The sequence below is a fragment of the Equus caballus genome, chromosome 5 (genome assembly GCF_041296265.1).
Source record: "Equus caballus isolate H_3958 breed thoroughbred chromosome 5, TB-T2T, whole genome shotgun sequence".
NCBI lineage: Eukaryota > Metazoa > Chordata > Mammalia > Perissodactyla > Equidae > Equus > Equus caballus.
The window spans coordinates 52,580,707-52,595,167 of NC_091688.1; positions in this window are offsets into that span (position 1 = coordinate 52,580,707).

A 14,461-nucleotide genomic window follows, 5' to 3' on the forward strand; every position below is an offset into this window, starting at 1 on the left:
AGCTGAAAGGCACAATGTGCAGGCTTCTTTGCAAAAGGCGAGTTGGGCCCCAAAGCATCTTGCTTCCAGCTCTTTGGGCTAGCTATGAAACAACTCGCTCTGCACAGTGCTCTTACAGCCTACCGGAACCATCAGTTACAAAGGCCTGTGAAATGCAGTTTCTTTGCAGGCCTGATCACGCTGAACTAGAACTTCTGCTCTTGGTGTGCTACATTGCCCTAGAGATGAAGGGCACAACGTGCAGGCCTGTTTCCAAAGGGCGGGTTGGGCCCCAAAGCATCTTGCTTCCATCTCTTTGGGAAGATAAGAAACAACTCGCTCAGCACAGTGCTCTTACAGCCTACCGGGAACATCTCTTACAAATGCCTGTGAAACGCAGTTTCTTTGCAGGCCTGATCTGGCTGAAGTGGAACTTCTGCTCTGGGTGCTCTACATTGCCCTAGAGCTGAAAGGCACAACGTGCAGGCTTCTTTCCAAAGGGCGAGATGGGCCCCAAAGCATCTTGCTTCCAGCTCTTTGGGAAGCTAAGAAACAACTCGCTCTGCACAGTGCTCTTACAGCCTACCGGGAACATCTCTTGCAAAGGCCTGTGAAACGCAGTTTCTTTGCAGGCCTGATCTGGCTGAAGTAGAACTTCTGCTCTGCGTGTGCTACATTGGCCTAGAGCTGAAAGGCACAACGTGCAGGCTTCTTTCCAAAGGGCGAGTTGGGCCCCAAAGCGTCTTGCTTCCAGCTCTTTGGGAAGCTAAGAAACAACTCGCTCTGCACAGTGCTCTTACAGCCTACTGGGAACATCTCTTACAATGGCCTGTGAAACGCAGTTTCTTTGAAGGCCTGATCTGGCTGAAGTAGAACTTCTGCTCTGGGTGTGCTACATTGGCCTAGAGCTGAAAGGCACAACGAGCAGGCTTCTTTCCAAAGGGCGAGTTGGGCCCCAAAGCATCTTGCTTCCAGCTCTTTGGGAAGCTAAGAAACAACTCGCTCTGCACAGTGCTCTTACAGCCTACCGGGAACATCTCTTACAAAGGCCTGTGAAACGCAGTTTCTTTGCAGGCCTGGTCTGGCTGAAGTAGAACTCCTGCTCTGGGTGTGCTACATTGGCCTAGAGCTGAAAGGCACAACGTGCAGGCTTCTTTCCAAAGGGTGAGTTGGGCCCCAAAGCATCTTGCTTCCAGCTCTTTGGGAAGCTAAGAACAACTCGCTCTGCACAGTGCTCTTACAGCCTACCGGGAACATCTCTTACAAAGGCCTGTGAAATGCAGTTTCTTTGCAGGCCTGATCTGGCTGAAGTAGAACTTCTGCTCTGGGTGTGCTACATTGCCCTAGAGCTGAAAGGCACAGCGTGCAGGCTTCTTTGCAAAGGGCGAGTTGGGCCGCAAAGCATCTTGCTTCCAGCTCCTTGGGAAGCTAAGAAACAACTCGCTCTGCACAGTGCTCTTACAGCCTACGGGGAACATCTCTTACAAAGGCCTATGAAACGCAGTTTCTTTGCAGGCCTGATCTGGCTGAAGTAGAACTTCTGCTCTGGGTCTGCTACATTGGCCTAGAGCTGAAAGGCACAACGTGCAGGCTTCTTTCCAAAGGGCGAGTTGGGCCCCAAAGCATCTTGCTTCCAGCTCTTTGGGAAGCTAAGAAACAACTCGCTCTGCACAGTGCTCTTACAGCTTACCGGGAACATCTCTTACAAAGGCCTGTGAAACGCAGTTTCTTTGCAGGCCTGATATGGCTGAAGTAGAACTTCTGCTCTGGGTGTGCTACATTGCCCTAGAGCTGAAAGGCACAACGTGCAGGCTTCTTTCCAAAGGGCGAGTTGGGCCCCAAAGCATCTTGCTTCCAGCTCTTTGGGAAGCTAAGAAACAAGTCGCTCTGCACAGTGCTCTTACAGCCTACCGGGAACATCTCTTACAAAGGCCTGTGAAACGCAGTTTCTTTGCAGGCCTGATCTGGCGGAAGTAGAACTTCTGATCTGGTTGTGCTGCATTGCCCTAGAGCTGAAAGGCACAACGTGCAGGCTTCTTTCCAAAGGGCGAGTTGGGCCCAAAAGCATCTTGCTTCCAGCTCTTTGGGAAGCTAAGAAACAACTCGCTCTGCACAGTGCTCTTACAGCCTACCGGGAATATCTCTTAAAAAGGCATCTCAAACGCAGTTTCTTTGCAGGCCTGATCTGGCTGAAGTAGAACTTCTGCTCTGGGTGTGCTACATTGGCCTAGAGCTGAAGGCACAACGTGCAGGCTTCTTTCCAAAGGACGAGTTGGGCCGCAAAGCATCTTGCTTCCAGCTCTTTGGGAAGCTAAGAAACAACTCGCTCTGCACAGTGCTCTTACAGCCTACCGGGAACATCTCTTCCAAAGGCCTGTGAAACGCAGTTTCTTTGCAGGCCTGATCTGGCTGAAGTAGAACTTCTGCTCTGCGTGTGCTACATTGCCCTAGAGCTGAAAGGCACAGCGTGCAGGCTTCTTTCCAAAGGGCAAGTTGGGCCCCAAAGCATCTTGCTTCCAGCTCTTTGGGAAGCTAATAAACAACTCGCTCTGCACAGTGCTCTTACAGCCTACCGGGAACATCTCTTACAAAGGCCTGTGAAACGAGTTTCTTTGCAGGCCTGATATGGCTGAAGTAGAACTTCTGCTCTGGGTGTTCTACATTGGCCCTGAGCTGAAAGGCACAACGTGCAGGCTTCTTTCCAAAGGGCGAGTTGGGCCCCAAAGCATCTTGCTTCCAGCTCTTTGGGAAGCTAAGAAACAAGTCGCTCTGCACAGTGCTCTTACAGCCTACTGGGAACATCTCTTACAAAGGCCTGTGAAACGCAGTTTCTTTGCAGGCCTGATCTGGCTGAAGTAGAACTTCTGCTCTGGGTGTGCTACATTGGCCTAGAGCTGAAAAGGCACAACGTGCAGGCTTCTTTCAAAAGGGCGAGTTGGGCCCCAAAGCATCTTGCTTCCAGCTCTTTGGGAAGCTAAGAAACAACTCGCTCTGCACAGTGCTCTTACAGCCTACCGGGAACATCTCTTACAAAGTCCTGTGAAACGCAGTTTCTTTGCAGGCCTGATCTGGCTGAACTAGAACTTCTGCTCTGCGTGTGCTACATTGCCCTAGAGCTGAAAGGCACAACGTGCAGGCTTCTTTGCAAAGGGCGAGTTGGGCCCCAAAGCATCTTGCTTCCAGCTCCTTGGGAAGCTAAGAAACAACTCGCTCTGCACAGTGCTCTTACAGCCTACCGGGAACATCTCTTACAAAGGCATCTCAAACGCAATTTCTTTGCAGGCCTGATCTGGCTGAAGTAGATCTTCTGCTCTGGGTGTGCTACATTGGCCTAGAGCTGAAAGGCACAACGAGCAGGCTTCTTTCCAAAGGGCGAGTTGGGCCCCAAAGCATCTTGCTTCCAGCTCTTTGGGAAGCTAAGAACAACTCGCTCTGCCCAGTGCTCTTACAGCCTACCGGGAACATCTCTTACAAAGGCCTGTGAAATGCAGTTTCTTTGCAGGCCTGATCTGGCTGAAGTAGAACTTCTGCTCTGTGTGTGCTACATGGACCTAGAGCTGAAAGGCTCAACGTGCAGGCTTCTTTCCAAAGGGCGAGTTGGGCCCCAAAGCATCTTGCTTCCAGCTCTTTGGGAAGCTAAGAAACAACTCGCTCTGCACAGTGCTCTTACAGCCTACCGCGAACATCTCTTGCAAAGGCCTGTGAAACGCAGTTTCTTTGCAGGCCTGATCTGGCTGAAGTAGAACTTCTGCTCTGGGTGTGCTACATGGCCCTAGAGCTGAAAGGCACAACGTGCAGGCTTCTTTGCAAAGGGCGAGTTGGGCCCCAAAGCATCTTGCTTCCAGCTCTTTGGGCTAGCTATGAAACAACTCGCTCTGCACAGTGCTCTTACAGCCTAACGGGAGCATCAGTTACAAAGGCCTGTGAAATGCAGTTTCTTTGCAGGCCTGATCTGGCTGAACTAGAACTTCTGCTCTGGGTGTGCTACATGGCCCTGGAGGTGAAAGGCACAACGTGCAGGCTTCTTTCCAAAGGGCGAGTTGGGCCCCAAAGCATCTTGCTTTCAGCTCTTTGGGAAGCTAAGAAACAACTCACTCTGCACAGTGCTCTTACAGCCTACCGGGAACATCTCTTACAAAGGCCTGTGAAACGCAGTTTCTTTGCAGGCCTGATCTGGCTGAAGTGGAACTTCTGCTCTGGGTGCTCTACATTGCCCTAGAGCTGAAAGGCACAACGTGCAGGCTTCTTTCCAAAGGGCGAGATGGGCCCCAAAGCATCTTGCTTCCAGCTCTTTGGGAAGCTAAGAAACAACTCGCTCTGCACAGTGCTCTTACAGCCTACCGGGAACATCTCTTGCAAAGGCCTGTGAAACGCAGTTTCTTTGCAGGCCTGATCTAGCTGAAGTAGAACTTCTGCTCTGCGTGTGCTACATTGGCCTAGAGCTGAAAGGCACAACGCGCAGGCTTCTTTCCAAAGGGCGAGTTGGGCCCCAAAGCGTCTTGCTTCCAGCTCTTTGGGAAGCTAAGAAACAACTCGCTCTGCACAGTGCTCTTACAGCCTACCGGGAACATCTCTTACAAAGGCCTGTGAAACGCAGTTTCTTTGCAGGCCTGATCTGGCTGAAGTAGAACTTCTGCTCTGGGTGTGCTACATTGGCCTAGAGCTGAAAGGCACAACGAGCAGGCTTCTTTCCAAAGGGCGAGTTGGGCCCCAAAGCATCTTGCTTCCAGCTCTTTGGGAAGCTAAGAAACAACTCGCTCTGCACAGTGCTCTTACAGCCTACCGGGAACATCTCTTACAAAGGCCTGTGAAACGCAGTTTCTTTGCAGGCCTGGTCTGGCTGAAGTAGAACTTCTGCTCTGGGTGTGCTACATTGGCCTAGAGCTGAAAGGCACAACGTGCAGGCTTCTTTCCATAGGGTGCGTTGGGCCCCAAAGCATCTTGCTTCCAGCTCTTTGGGAAGCTAAGAACAACTCGCTCTGCACAGTGCTCTTACAGCCTACCGGGAACATCTCTTACAAAGGCCTGTGAAATGCAGTTTCTTTGCAGGCCTGATCTGGCTGAAGTAGAACTTCTGCTCTGGGTGTGCTACATGGACCTAGAGCTGAAAGGCTCAACGTGCAGGCTTCTTTCCAAAGGGCGAGTTGGGCCCCAAAGCATCTTGCTTCCAGCTCTTTGGGAAGCTAAGAAACAACTCGCTGTGCGCAGTGCTCTTACAGCCTACCGTGAGCATCTCTTTCAAAGGCCTGTGAAACGAAGTTTCTTTGCAGGCCTGAGCTGGCTGAAATAGAACTTCTGCTCTGGGTGTGCCACATTGCCCTAGAGCTGAAAGGCACAACGTGCAGGCTTCTTTCCAAAGGGCGAGTAGGGCCCCAAAGTATCTTGCTTCCAGCTCTTTGGAAAGCTAAGAAACAACTCGCTCTGCACAGTGCTCTTACAGCCTACCGGGAACATCTCTTACAAAGGCCTGTGAAATGCAGTTTCTTTGCAGGCCTGATCTGGCTGAACTAGAACTTCTGCTCTGGGTGTGCTACATTGGCCTAGAGCTGAAAGGCACAACGTGCAGGCTTCTTTCCAAAGGGCGAGTTGGGCCCCAAAGCATCTTGCTTCCAGCTCTTTGGGAAGCTAAGAAACAACTCGCTCTGCACAGTGCTCTTACAGCCTACCGGGAACATCTCTTACAAAGGCCTGTGAAACGCAGTTTCTTTGCAGGCCTGATCTGGCTGAACTAGAACTTCTGCTCTGCGTGTGCTACATTGCCCTAGAGCTTAAAGGCACAACGTGCAGGCTTCTTTGCAAAGGGCGAGTTGGGCCGCAAAGCATCTTGCTTTCAGCTCCTTGGGAAGCTAAGAAACAACTCGCTCTGCACAGTGCTCTTACAGCCTACGGGGAACATCTCTTACAAAGGCCTGTGAAACGCAGTTTCTTTGCAGGCCTGATCTGGCTGAAGTAGAACTTCTGCTCTGGGTCTCCTACATTGGCCTAGAGCGGAAAGGCACAACGTGCAGGCTTCTTTCCAAAGGGCGAGTTGGGCCCCAAAGCATCTTGCTTCCAGCTCTTTGGGAAGCTAAGAAACAACTCGCTCTGCACAGTGCTCTTACAGCTTACCGGGAACATCTCTTACAAAGGCCTGTGAAACGCAGTTTCTTTGCAGGCCTGATACGGCTGAAGTAGAACTTCTGCTCTGGGTGTGCTACATTGCCCTAGAGCTGAAAGGCACAACGTGCAGGCTTCTTTCCAAAGGGCGAGTTGGGCCCCAAAGCATCTTGCTTCTAGCTCTTTGAGAAGCTAAGAAACAACTCGCTCTCCACAGTGCTCTTACAGCCTACCGGGAACATCTCTTACAAAGGCCTGTGAAACGCAGTTTCTTTGCAGGCCTGATCTGGCTGAAGTAGAACTTCTGATCTGGGTGTGCTACATTGCCCTAGAGCTGAAAGGCACAACGTGCAGGCTTCTTTGCACAGGGCGAGTTGGGCCCCAAAGCATCTTGCTTCCAGCTCTTTGGGAAGCTAAGAAACAACTCGCTCTGCACAGTGCTCTTACAGCCTACTGGGAACATCTCTTACAAAGGCCTGTGAAACGCAGTTTCTTTGCAGGCCTGATCTGGCTGAAGTAGAACTTCTGCTCTGGGTGTGCTACATTGGCCTAGAGCTGAAAGGCACAACGTGCAGGCTTCTTTCCAAAGGGCGAGTTGGGCCCCAAAGCATCTTGCTTCCAGCTCTTTGGGAAGCTAAGAAACAACTCGCTCTGCACAGTGCTCTTACAGCCTACCGGGAACATCTCTTACAAAGGCCTGTGAAACGCAGTTTCTTTGCAGGCCTGATCTGGCTGAACTAGAACTTCTGCTCTGCGTGTGCTACATTGCCCTAGAGCTGAAAGGCACAACGTGCAGGCTTCTTTCCAAAGGGCGAGTTGGGCCCCAAAGCATCTTGCTTCCAGCTACTTGGGAAGCTAAGAAACATGTCGCTCTGCACAGTGCTCTTACAGCCTACGGGGAACATCTCTTACAAAGGCCTGTAAAACGCAGTTTCTTTGCAGGCCTGATCTGGCTGAAGTAGAACTTCTGCTCTGGGTGGGCTACATTGGCCTAGAGCTGAAAGGCACAACGTGCAGGCTTCTTTCCAAAGGGCGAGTTGGGCCCCAAAGCATCTTGCTTCCAGCTCTTTGGGAAGCTAAGAAACAACTCGCTCTGCACAGTGCTCTTACAGCCTACCGGGAACATCTCTTACAAAGGCCTGTGAAACGCAGTTTCTTTGCAGGCCTGATCTGGCTGAAGTAGAACTTCTGCTCTGGGTGTGCTACATGGCCCTAGAGCTGAAAGGCACAATGTGTAGGCTTCTTTGCAAAAGGCGAGTTGGGCCCCAAAGCATCTTGCTTCCAGCTCTTTGGGCTAGCTATGAAACAACTCGCTCTGCACAGTGCTCTTACAGCCTACCGGATCCATCACTTACAAAGGCCTGTGAAATGCAGTTTCTTTGCAGGCCTGATCACGCTGAACTAGAACTTCTGCTCTTGGTGTGCTACATTGCCCTAGAGATGAAGGGCACAACGTGCAGGCCTGTTTCCAAAGGGCGGGTTGGGCCCCAAAGCATCTTGCTTCCATCTCTTTGGGAAGATAAGAAACAACTCGCTCTGCACAGTGCTCTTACAGCCTACCGGGAACATCTCTTACAAAGGCCTGTGAAACGCAGTTTCTTTGCAGGCCTGACATGGCTGAAGTAGAACTTCTGCTCTGGGTGTTCTACATTGGCCCTGAGCTGAAAGGCACAACGTGCAGGCTTCTTTCCATAGGGCGAGTTGGGCCCCAAAGCATCTTGCTTCCAGCTCTTTGGGAAGCTAAGAAACAAGTCGCTCTGCACAGTGCTCTTACAGCCTACCGGGAACATCTCTTACAAAGGCCTGTGAAACGCAGTTTCTTTGCAGGCCTGATCTGGCTGAAGTAGAACTTCTGCTCTGTGTGTGCTACATTGGCCTAGAGCTGAAAGGCACAACGTGCTGGCTTCTTTCCAAAGGGCGAGTTGGGCCCCAAAGCATCTTGCTTCCAGCTCTTTGGGAAGCTAAGAAACAACTCGCTCTGCACAGTGCTCTTACAGCCTACCGGGAACATCTCTTACAAAGGCCTGTGAAACGCAGTTTCTTTGCAGGCCTGATCTGGCTGAACTAGAACTTCTGCTCTTCGTGTGCTACATTGCCCTAGAGCTGAAAGGCACAGCGTGCAGGCTTCTTTGCAAAGGGCGAGTTGGGCCGCAAAGCATCTTGCTTCCAGCTCCTTGGGAAGCTAAGAAACAACTCGCTCTGCACAGTGCTCTTACAGCCTACCGGGAACATCTCTTGCAAAGGCCTGTGAAACGCAGTTTCTTTGCAGGCCTCATCTGGCTGAAGTAGAACTTCTGCTCTGGGTGTGCTACATTGGCCTAGAGCTGAAAGGCACAACGTGCAGGCTTCTTTCCAAAGGGCGAGTTGGGCCCAAAGCATCTTGCTTCCAGCTCTTTGGGCTAGCTATGAAACAACTCGCTCTGCACAGTGCTCTTACAGCCTACCGGGAACATCTCTTGCAAAGGCCTGTGAAACGCAGTTTCTTTGCAGGCCTGATCTGGCTGAAGTAGAACTTCTGCTCTGCGTGTGCTACATTGGCCTAGAGCTGAAAGGCACAACGTGCAGGCTTCTTTCCAAAGGGCGAGTTGGGCCCCAAAGCGTCTTGCTTCCAGCTCTTTGGGAAGCTAAGAAACAACTCGCTCTGCACAGTGCTCTTACAGCCTACCGGGAACATCTCTTACAAAGGCCTGTGAAACGCAGTTTCTTTGCAGGCCTGATCTGGCTGAAGTAGAACTTCTGCTCTGGGTGTGCTACATTGGCCTAGAGCTGAAAGGCACAACGAGCAGGCTTCTTTCCAAAGGGCGAGTTGGGCCCCAAAGCATCTTGCTTCCAGCTCTTTGGGAAGCTAAGAAACAACTCGCTCTGCACAGTGCTCTTACAGCCTACCGGGAACATCTCTTACAAAGGCCTGTGAAACGCAGTTTCTTTGCAGGCCTGGTCTGGCTGAAGTAGAACTTCTGCTCTGGGTGTGCTACATTGGCCTAGAGCTGAAAGGCACAACGTGCAGGCTTCTTTCCAAAGGGTGAGTTGGGCCCCAAAGCATCTTGCTTCCAGCTCTTTGGGAAGCTAAGAACAACTCGCTCTGCACAGTGCTCTTACAGCCTACCGGGAACATCTCTTACAAAGGCCTGTGAAACGCAGTTTCTTTGCAGGCCTGATCTGGCTGAAGTAGAACTTCTGCTCTGGGTGTGCTACATGGACCTAGAGCTGAAAGGCTCAACGTGCAGGCTTCTTTCCAAAGGGCGAGTTGGGCCCCAAAGCATCTTGCTTCCAGCTCTTTGGGAAGCTAAGAAACAACTCGCTGTGCGCAGTGCTCTTACAGCCTACCGTGAGCATCTCTTTCAAAGGCCTGTGAAACGCAGTTTCTTTGCAGGACTGAGCTGGCTGAAATAGAACTTCTGCTCTGGGTGTGCCACATTGCCCTAGAGCTGAAAGGCACAACGTGCAGGCTTCTTTCCAAAGGGCGAGTAGGGCCCCAATGTATCTTGCTTCCAGCTCTTTGGAAAGCTAAGAAACAACTCGCTCTGCACGGTGCTCTTACAGCCTACCGGGAACATCTCTTACAAAGGCCTGTGAAATGCAGTTTCTTTGCAGGCCTGATCTGGCTGAACTAGAACTTCTGCTCTGGGTGTGCTACATTGCCCTAGAGCTGAAAGGCACAACGTGCAGGCTTCTTTCCAAAGGGCGAGTTGGGCCCCAAAGCATCTTGCTTCCAGCTCTTTGGGAAGCTAAGAAACAACTCGCTCTGCACAGTGTTCTTACAGCCTACCGGGAACATCTCTTACACAGGCCTGTGAAACACAGTTTCTTTGCAGGCCTGATCTGGCTGAACTAGAACTTCTGCTCTGCGTGTGCTACATTGCCCTAGAGCTGAAATGCACAGCGTGCAGGCTTCTTTGCAAAGGGCGAGTTGGGCCGCAAAGCATCTTGCTTCCAGCTCCTTGGGAAGCTAAGAAACAACTCGCTCTGCACAGTGCTCTTACAGCCTACGGGGAACATCTCTTACAAAGGCCTATGAAACGCAGTTTCTTTGCAGGCCTGATCTGGCTGAAGTAGAACTTCTGCTCTGGGTCTGCTACATTGGCCTAGAGCTGAAAGGCACAACGTGCAGGCTTCTTTCCAAAGGGCGAGTTGGGCCCCAAAGCATCTTGCTTCCAGCTCTTTGGGAAGCTAAGAAACAACTCGCTCTGCACAGTGCTCTTACAGCTTACCGGGAACATCTCTTACAAAGGCCTGTGAAACGCAGTTTCTTTGCAGGCCTGATATGGCTGAAGTAGAACTTCTGCTCTGGGTGTGCTACATTGCCCTAGAGCTGAAAGGCACAACGTGCAGACTTCTTTCCAAAGGGCGAGTTGGGCCCCAAAGCATCTTGCTTCCAGCTCTTTGGGAAGCTAAGAAACAAGTCGCTCTGCACAGTGCTCTTACAGCCTACCGGGAACATCTCTTACAAAGGCCTGTGAAACGCAGTTTCTTTGCAGGCCTGATCTGGCGGAAGTAGAACTTCTGATCTGGGTGTGCTGCATTGCCCTAGAGCTGAAAGGCACAACGTGCAGGCTTCTTTCCCAAGGGCGAGTTGGGCCCAAAAGCATCTTGCTTCCAGCTCTTTGGGAAGCTAAGAAACAACTCGCTCTGCACAGTGCTCTTACAGCCTACCGGGAACATCTCTTAAAAAGGCATCTCAAACGCAGTTTCTTTGCAGGCCTGATCTGGCTGAAGTAGAACTTCTGCTCTGGGTGTGGTACATTGGCCTAGAGCTGAAAGGCACAACATGCAGGCTTCTTTCCAAAGGGTGAGTTGGGCCCCAAAGCATCTTGCTTCCAGCTCTTTGGGAAGCTAAGAAACAACTCGCTCTGCACAGTGCTCTTACAGCCTACCGGGAACATCTCTTACAAAGGCCTGTCAAACGCAGTTTCTTTGCAGGCCTGATCTGGCTGAACTAGAACTTCTGCTCTGCATGTGCTACATTGCCCTAGAGCTGAAAGGCACAACGTGCAGGCTTCTTTGCAAAGGGCGAGTTGGGCCGCAAAGCATCTTGCTTCCAGCTCCTTGGGAAGCTAAGAAACAACTCGCTCTGCACAGTGCTCTTACAGCCTACCGGGAACATCTCTTACAAAGGCCTGTGAAACGCAGTTTCTTTGCAGGCCTGATCTGGCTGAAGTAGAACTTCTGCTCTGGGTGTGCTACATGGCCCTAGAGCTGAAAGGCACAACGTGCAGGCTTCTTTCCAAAGGGCGAGTTGGGCCCCAAAGCATCTTGCTTCCAGCTCTTTGGGAAGCTAAGAAACAACTCGCTCTGCACAGTGCTCTTACAGCCTACCGGGAGCATCAGTTACAAAGGCCTGTGAAATGCAGTTTCTTTGCAGGCCTAATCTGGCTGAACCAGAACTTCTGCTCTGGGTGTGATACATTTCCCTAGAGCTGAAAGGCACAATGTGCAGGCTTCTTTCCAAAGGGCGAGTTGGGCCCAAAAGCATCTTGCTTCCAGCTCTTTGGGAAGCTAAGAAACAACTCGCTCTGCACAGTGCTTTTACAGCCTACCGGGAACATCTCTTACAAAGGCATCTCAAACGCAATTTCTTTGCAGGCCTGATCTGGCTGAAGTAGAACTTCTGCTCTGGGTGTGCTACATTGGCCTAGAGCTGAAAGGCACAACGTGCAGGCTTCTGTCCAAAGGGCGAGTTGGGCCCCAAAGCATCTTGCTTCCAGCTCTTTGGGAAGCTAAGAAACAACTCGCTCTGCACAGTGCTCTTACAGCCTACCGGGAACATCTCTTACAAAGGCCTGTGAAACGCAGTTTCTTTGCAGGCCTGATCTGGCTGAACTAGAACTTCTGCTCTGCGTGTGCTACATTGCCCTAGAGCTGAAAGGCACAACGTGCAGGCTTCTTTGCAAAGGGCGAGTTGGGCCGCAAAGCATCTTGCTTCCAGCTCCTTGGGAAGCTAAGAAACAACTCGCTCTGCACAGTGCTCTTACAGCCTACCGGGAACATCTCTTACAAAGGCCTGTGAAACGCAGTTTCTTTGCAGGCCTGATCTCGCTGAAGTAGAACTTCTGCTCTGGGTGCGCTACATTGGCCTAGAGCTGAAAGGCACAACCTGCAGGCTTCTTTCCAAAGGGCGAGTTGGGCCCCAAAGCATCTTGCTTCCAGCTCTTTGGGAAGCTAAGAAACAACTCGCTCTGCACAGTGCTCTTACAGCCTACCGGGAACATCTCTTACAAAGGCCTGTGAAACGCAGTTTCTTTGCAGGCCTAATCTGGCTGAACCAGAACTTCTGCTCTGGGTGTGATACATTTCCCTAGAGCTGAAAGGCACAATGTGCAGGCTTCTTTCCAAAGGGCGAGTTGGGCCCAAAAGCATCTTGCTTCCAGCTCTTTGGGAAGCTAAGAAACAACTCGCTCTGCACAGTGCTTTTACAGCCTACCGGGAACATCTCTTACAAAGGCATCTCAAACGCAATTTCTTTGCAGGCCTGATCTGGCTGAAGTAGAACTTCTGCTCTGGGTGTGCTACATTGGCCTAGAGCTGAAAGGCACAACGTGCAGGCTTCTGTCCAAAGGGCGAGTTGGGCCCCAAAGCATCTTGCTTCCAGGTCTTTGGGAAGCTAAGAAACAACTCGCTCTGCACAGTGCTCTTACAGCCTACCGGGAACATCTCTTACAAAGGCCTGTGAAACGCAGGTTCTTTGCAGGCCTGATCTGGCTGAACTAGAACTTCTGCTCTGCGTGTGCTACATTGCCCTAGAGCTGAAAGGCACAACGTGCAGGCTTCTTTGCAAAGGGCGAGTTGGGCCGCAAAGCATCTTGCTTCCAGCTCCTTGGGAAGCTAAGAAACAACTCGCTCTGCACAGTGCTCTTACAGCCTACCGGGAACATCTCTTACAAAGGCCTGTGAAACGCAGTTTCTTTGCAGGCCTGATCTCGCTGAAGTAGAACTTCTGCTCTGGGTGCACTACATTGGCCTAGAGCTGAAAGGCACAACCTGCAGGCTTCTTTCCAAAGAGCGAGTTGGGCCCCAAAGCATCTTGCTTCCAGCTCTTTGGGAAGCTAAGAAACAACTCGCTCTGCACAGTGCTCTTACAGCCTACCGGGAACATCTCTTACAAAGGCCTGTGAAACGCAGTTTCTTTGCAGGCCTGATCTGGCTGAAGTAGAACTTCTGCTCTGGGTGTGCTACATGGCCCTAGAGCTGAAAGGCACAATGTGCAGGCTTCTTTGCAAAAGGCGAGTTGGGCCCCAAAGCATCTTGCTTCCAGCTCTTTGGGCTAGCTATGAAACAACTTGCTCTGCACAGTGCTCTTACAGCCTACCGGGAACATCTCTTACAAAGGCCTGTGAAATGCAGTTTCTTTGCAGGCCTGATCACGCTGCACTAGAACTTCTGCTCTTGGTGTGCTACATTGCCCTAGAGCTGAAGGGCACAACGTGCAGGCTTCTTTCCAAAGGGCGAGTTGGGCCCCAAAGCATCTTGCTTCCAGCTCTTTGGGAAGCTAAGAAACAACTCGCTCTGCACAGTGCTCTTACAGCCTACCGGGAACATCTCTTCCAAAGGCCTGTGAAACGCAGTTTCTTTGCAGGCCTGATCTGGCTGAAGTGGAACTTCTGCTCTGGGTGTGCTACATTGCCCTAGAGCTGAAAAGCACAACGTGCAGGCTTCTTTCCAAAGGGCGAGTTGGGCCCCAAAGCATCTTGCTTCCAGCTCTTTGGGAAGCTAAGAAACAACTCGCTCTGCACAGTGCTCTTACAGCCTACCGGGAGCATCAGTTACAAAGGCCTGTGAAATGCAGTTTCTTTGCAGGCCTAATCTGGCTGAACCGGAACTTCTGCTCTGGGTGTGCTACATTTCCCTAGAGCTGAAAGGCACAATGTGCAGGCTTCTTTCCAAAGGGCGAGTTGGGCCCCAAAGCATCTTGCTTCCAGCTCTTTGGGAAGCTAAGAAACAACACGCTCTGCACAGTGCTTTTACAGCCTACCGGGAACATCTCTTACAAAGGCATCTCAAACGCAGTTGCTTTGCAGGCCTGATCTGGCTGAAGTAGAACTTCTGCTCTGGGTGTGCTACATTGGCCTAGAGCTGAAAGGCACAAAGTGCAGGCTTCTTTGCAAAGGGCGAGTTGGGCCCCAAAGCATCTTGCTTCCAGCTCTTTGGGAAGCTAAGAAACAACTCGCTCTGCACAGTGCTCTTACAGCCTACCGGGAACATCTCTTACAAAGGCCTGTGAAACGCAGTTTCTTTGCAGGCCTGATCTGGCTGAACTAGAACTTCTGCTCTGCGTGTGCTACATTGCCCTAGAGCTGAAAGGCACAACGTGCAGGCTTCTTTGCAAAGGGCGAGTTGGGCCGCAAAGCATCTTGCTTCCAGCTCCTTGGGAAGCTAAGAAACAACTCGC